Here is a 6,916-nt window from a genome sequence, read left to right on the forward strand (position 1 = left end):
CTCGATGATGATGATCTTGATCGCAACAAGATGAAACGCCGTTCTTGATTGTGCTTGCTTGATGTCTTGCGGATTGCTCCCCCATAATCCACTATAGGAGAGCTTCTTCTTCGGTGCATCTTCACATATCCATGAGGACATATGAATGGCAAGCTTCAAGCATGTGAGCTCTTCGAGTTGACTCATCTTGAACTTACACCTCATTTCTTCATATTGCAATGTTGACGCCAACTAATCGTTCAAGCATTGCCTATGGACAACTCCTACACATATAACTCAATGCAACCATTAGTCCATAGGGATTGTCATTAATTACCAAAACCACACATGGGGGCTCTATGCACTTTCAGCATTTCAAGAAGACGAAGAAGAGGATCGATTACTCTGGTTCAATGGCCGATTACGCCGATTCAATGGCTGTAATCGCCCATTCACAATCAGGCGTCTCAATATCGAGAGCAAGCAGTATAAAATCCCAAGGTCTGTTCCTCCATTTCTACAACCCAGATAGCATTCAGCCTGATACAGTTCCTGCTACCGCTGCCCACTTTGAGCCTCTGCCTGATGGCGTTTTTGGCTGGGGATCGTGAGAGGGCTAGCCTTGAAGCCCCTGCACCTCCTTTCCGTAGGAGGGCAGGGAAGGAGGTGTTGGAAGGATTGGAAGGGGAGAAGAAGGCTATCATCGTCAACCTGTCTGGAGCTCGTGAGGCCATGCATCCTCGCCTTCTTGCAGTTGGTCTGTTCCTCTCGGTACTGCTGGTCAATTCTCGCCAATTGATCGAGCACATGAAGAGAGTGTGGCTCATTCGTGGCGTGGTGGAGGCAAACCCCCTGCAGGCGGACGAGGGGCGCAAGTTCACCTTGGAGTTATCCGAAGAAGGCGATATGCAGCATGTCATCCGAGGTGGCCCATGGCAGTACAGGGGCGATGTGTTCCTGGTGGAGATGCTGCACCCTGGAGCTGACCCTGCTGCGGTACCCTTCACTCATGTACCAATCTGGGTCCAGTTCAGAGAGATCCCTTTTTATCTCCTCACGAAGAAGATGGCGCGCTTGCTCGCCGATGAAGTCGGGTCCCTGATCATGATCGACAACCACTCAAGAGGTAGCATCTTCGACAAATTTCTGAGAGCCCGTGTGCAGCTCCCCTTGTACACGGCTCTGCAGAAATGGCTAATACTGGAGGACGAGATAACAGGGGAAGAGGTAAAAGTTCAGCTCCGTTATGAGAGGCTTCCTAATTTCTGCTTGTTTTGTGGCTTCATCGGGCACATGGAGGCGAGGTGCGGTCTGCACCCTACTGCAAGGAAGCTCAACTTCAGCCATGACCTGCGTGTACCAGCAGTACACTTTGACGACCCGAGAGCTTGGTTCCTGGCGGAGGACATGGGACGGCCGCGCAACCAGGGAAGACTGGAGGCGAGTAACCTATGGCGTGCTACTGCGCCAACCGCCTTGTCGCTAGACCAGAACATTGCTGTGGCCACTGTGGTCGACGACGTGGCAAAGTTGTCCATGAGCTGCGACAAGAACATGACCCTCGGCAAGCCGGCTCCGGCGACCGTCGCCACGACCACGACGAACACCACCTCTGAGGCGGTGGAGTGTGATGTCATTCTGAAGGCATCTGAACACACTGAAGCTGGAGGAAGCACGGTCGCCATCAACAAGATCGTCAGCGCTGCTGCTGATGAACTGGGCTACTCGGCGGCTGAAGACGCCGCTTTCCCTTTGTAACAGACCAACTTTGTTAATCAAATAATGTTGCTGGTTGTTCATGTGCATGCATGCATTTGCATTTAATTTGAGAAATTTTGAAACTAAAATGAGTTGAAACAAAGTAGCAAATGTTGTATTTTGCTCTAAGAAAATTTTTGTGCAAAAGCCCCTCAAAAAGCTGGGTCAAAATACCCTAAATATCCCAAAATCTACCCTGTTTTATTTTTTTTTAAAGAAAACCCAAAAGACCAGGGGGGTTTTCACAAAAATCCCCCCCTGTCTTCTTCCCCAGGCAGGCACAGGCAGAGCTGCCTGGCGCGCCCCTCGCCGCCCGATGGAGCCGGCCGCCCGGATGCTCCCGCCGCCCCCTGGCCGCCTATAAAGCGCCGCCGCCGCCGTGGAGAAGCCCTAGCACGCCTCCTTTTCCCCCTCACCTCTTCTCTGCGCCGCGCGGCCGAAACCCTAGCGCCGGCCTCCGCCGCTCGCCGCCGTTCTGCGCCGCCCCGCACCAAGCCGACGCCACCCTCAGCTCCGCCGCGTCGCCCTGGTTCTCCTCCACCAAGCGCCAGCCGCCGGGGAGCCCGCTACAGCGCGAATCGGCCGACATCTGCCGCGCCGGCCACCGCTCGCCGCCGGCGATTCCGGCCATCTCCGGCCAAGCCGCCAAGCCCGACGTGCTCACGGTGAGCTCCTGGTCCTCCTGGTGCCCTCCGCTCGCCCTGGGTCGCCGCCTATCGCGCCGGCGACGTGCGCCTGCAAGCTTTGCCGCCGGCCACCGCCGCCGTGGTCGCTCCGGCGACCATTGGAGGACGGCGCCGCCACATTTTGGTCCCCCGCGTCGCGCTGAGTCCGATGCCCCCGCGCACGCGCCCGATTGCGGCCCGAGTTGGCCGATTGCTGCTCGACCTGAGAGCTCAAGGTCGTGCTGACGTCAGCATGACGTCAGCATGACGCAATAAAGCTTTTTCTTATTTCTGTTATTTTCAGTAATTGATAAATAATTCATATTAAATCAGAAAAATATAAAATTATATATCAAATTGATCAGAAAAACATTTCCTATTTGTTTATACATGTTTCATACATGTTTGAACCAATTAAATGTGGAGCTTAGTAGAAAACCCTAATACACCCCTCTCATATGGCGGTGTCCGATGTCGGAACCCCTTTAATTTGACGATGCACCTAGGGTTAATCAATTCCCTTAATATGACATATCATTCATATTGTATGCGCATTGCATTATGCCATGTCTTGAATGTTTATTTCCCTTTCCGGTATTTGGTTCTTCGCGAATAGGATCTGAGCCGGAGTCCGACGTCAACGACACCGAAGAACCGTACTCGTCAGCTGAGGGACAAGGCAAGCCCTAGCCTGGTTCATACATGTTTATGAAATGCTTTTACTTCTGGGTCCTACATATTGCACACGATTCAACTGTCTTTTATCGATAGGTAGAGTTATCCTATCTATTGCATGTTCTACCTTTGTAGCCTCGATACCCTGATCCAATGCTCCTAGCATACCTAGGTTTGGCATGTGTGCGTCGCGAGAGCCTTTATCTCTTTATGCTTAGCCATGCTTAGTTTGTTACGCTACTACTCCGGTCTTCGGACTCGGAGCCTTACAATGAAATGAATCTAGCATGACAGAGTTGACGTGGTAAGTATAGAGATGAGTGTTAAACTTGATTAAAGGCTCAGACGAAAGGCCACATTGGGATGTGGTGGGTTGTTTCGTTTCTGCCGACCCTAGGATGCGAGTTCTCGCCTCTTGAACCAAGATCGAGCGTACAACCACACGAGGCCCTATTATGGTACCCTCTCGACTCACTAACTTGCCTAGTAGATTCCATGAGTCACATAGTTTGCCTCGTTATTTGGACATATGCATTGAAAATGTTTGTGAAAAGGTGCATAGCATACGGGTAGGTAAGCGTGGCCGAGGTGGCTTGGGTTAGAGTCCCTGGTGAAACCCACCTCGCCTCACATCGTTAAGGACCGACTTCGGGACTTGACCCGTTACCGGCGGAACAATCCTTAGCGCGTGACTCATGGTCTCGGCGACAGCAAGGTAAAGGTCGTGGTCAACCACCCTCTGCCGGCTTTCCAAGGAAGAGAGCTCAAACGTTGGCACTAAGAGTCGGTTGGCGCGTGTGGATAAAATTGTGCACCCCTGCAGGGTTAAATCTTTTCGAAAAGCCGTGTCCGCGGTTATGGACGACTTGGGAACGGACGTGGAGACCATAGAGAACATGAACCTAATCGTAAAACTTGGCAAACAATGTGTGTTTACGGATACCTTCTTCGGGTCTTGAGGGGGTACTCCGAGGATAGTGGTTCGAGATAATGAAGATTGGTGGATACAATATGATGATCAAATAGAGATAGAGATATCTCTCTCTTATCCACTTTTAAAGGTTCTGAGTAGTCGAGCTTCTCCTCTCTCTTATCTTACAAAGGAAAACTGGCTTTACGCAAAAGAAGCTCCACAGAAAGCCCGCATACCCGCTTTGCTAAAAGGTTGTACTAAGTCTTGCTCGAGACCCCGTACTCAGCTTTGCATGCTTTTGTTTCGGATGAAGTTGCTACAGACCGAAGGTGGTTTCTACGTTAACATCGACTAGTAGTTTGGGGTTCCCGTGCAGACAGCCCGAGACTTATGGGCTGGGACGTCGCTTTATGTTATGGCTTCTTAAGCCCTTTGCTATCTTGTTATTTAGAATAACATAATTTTCTTCCGTTGCTTGTTGAATGTTGGGTCAATGACCTCTGCGTGTAATAATTTGGATCTTACTCTGCTAAGAGTTGTAATATATTCTTTTGAGTCGTAGAGTCACTGTTGTGTTACCGATTCTCTCACTGTAGTCTCTCGAGCTCGAGATTAGGCTTATGTCAGACGAAGATCTGGTATTTGTCTAACCCTGATCCCGGGGGTGCCACACCCTTGTGTTGGCACTACTGTTGGGACCACGGTCCTCCCGTCTACCACACTGGTGGAGGGACGAGATGAGGAAAGGATCTCCGCTAAAGCGAAGACACCCAAGGGCTGGAAGAGACAGGGCCGTGAGGCTCAGAGCAAGCAAGGTGATACGGGAATAAAACAGGCTGCGTCAGGTACTGTACACCAACGCCAAGCCAATGATGAAGAGGAAGAACCAGCATGTAAGCGCATAGTTCTGTATGTGCCCTCGCTTACTGAATGCTTGGGCTCAGAGGGACTCCACATGCTTCGTAGCCAGGAGAGAGTTGGGCTGCATCCTCATACTGCTCAGACTGAAATCGTGTGTTGCCTATGATAAAGGCTTTGATGTAATTGTAGAGGAGGAAAAAGGGAAGAGTAGTACTGGAGTAGATATAGGAGCTAAGTATGAGCTCACTACTAAGGGAATGGGGAGGAAGAACACCAACAAAAATCTTAAGGCGGGAGGAGAACTGGAAGCAGAAATGGAAGCGACCGGCCCTGGGGCTGCCGGTGACCTGTCGGGTGCGACTGATAGCACCCGACAGGAGCCATGAGGATCCTCGTATGGAACTGCCGGGGACTGGGGCGTCCCCGGACAGTTCAAGAACTGATCCGCTTGATGCGGATGCATTGCCCCAAGCTGGTGTTCATCTCGAAGCCCGTCGGCCGAAGAGTTTCATGGAGAGCATCTCGCTGGAGGATTGGCCTTAGAAACCGCTACCCTGTTCCGGTGAAAGGCAAAGGTGGAGGACTAGTTTTATACTGGGACGACGCTGTCTCTGTCGACCTAGCCGCTTTAGCAACCACCATATTGATGTAAAAATAAATGAGCAGTCTGGAATGAAATGGAGATGCACCTTTGTTTATGGAGAGCCTAAAGTAGAAGATAGGAAACATATGTGGACACTGCTAAGACGTATAAAAACAAATGTTCAGGAACCATGGATGATGACAGGGGATTTTAATGAAGCTATGTGGCAAAAGGAACACTTTTCAGCTAGTAGAAGAAATGAGAGACAAATGTCTGAGTTCAGGGAAACTCTAGCTTTCTGTGATTTACATGATCTGGGCTATAGGGGAACACCTTGGACTTTTGACAATAAAAAAGAAGGTAATAAGAATGTGAAAGTGAGATTGGATAGAGCAGTGGCGTCTCCCAGTTGGAACTCCAAATTCCCTGATGCAATTGTGAGGCACTTAGTCTCTTCTCGCTCGGACCATTGCCCTATCCTAATTGATCTGGAGAGATCAAACGTTCAGGCTCAGCTGAAAAGACCATGGAGATATGAAATTATGTGGGAAAGGGAAGGCTCTCTAGCAGTCGAGATTGAAAAAAGCTGGAACAAAGGCACCAAGGCAGCAAACTTGCAACATATTTGTTCCAAGCTATCTACTATGAGAGATGATTTAAATGGCTGGAAAAACAATAACTTCGGTTCCGTGACAGGGAAATAAAAAGCCTCAAAAGAGAACTAGAAGTTTTGCTATACAGAAATGACCCAGCTATGTTTTTCAGAGTGAAAGAAATTCACAGGAGGCTTGATGAACTTCTCTTGCGAGAAGAGCTGATGTGGAAGCAAAGGTCCAGGACAGATTGGCTTCGTGCGGGTGATCAAAACACAAGTTACTTCCACCGAAGAGCAACCTGGAGAGCAAAGAAAAATAAGATAGTGAGTTTAAAAAATGACCTTGGGCAGGTCACCACAAACCAAACACAAATGAAGGACCTTGCCACTTCCTTCTTTCAGAACCTTTTCAATGAAGATGTGGATGTCTGCCCAAATGCGGTCCTACAGTTCATCCAGCCGAGGGTCACTGGTGAGATGAATGAATCACTTACGATGGAGTTTTCTGACAAAGAAATTGCTGACTCTTTATTCCAGATTGGTCCGTTAAAGGCTCCAGGCCCGGATGGTTTTCATGCAAGGTTCTTTCAAAGGAACTGGCTGGTCCTAAAAGATGAAGTTATCGCTGCCACCAGGCATTTTTTCAGCAATGGATCCCTACCAGTGGGTATAAATGATACAATCATTGCTCTAATTCCAAAAACAAAAAATGCGGAGCAACTAAAAGATTTTAGACCCATATCCTTATGCAACGTCTTGTACAAGGTAATTTCGAAATGTTTGGTTAACAGATTGAGACCACTAATGGATCTTCTTATTGCAGAGTATCAAAGTGCTTTCATCCCAGGGCGCCTTATCACTGACAATGCCCTTATTGCTTTTGAATG

This window comes from Lolium rigidum, chromosome 1 (genome assembly GCF_022539505.1).
Source record: "Lolium rigidum isolate FL_2022 chromosome 1, APGP_CSIRO_Lrig_0.1, whole genome shotgun sequence".
Lineage (NCBI taxonomy): Eukaryota > Viridiplantae > Streptophyta > Magnoliopsida > Poales > Poaceae > Lolium > Lolium rigidum.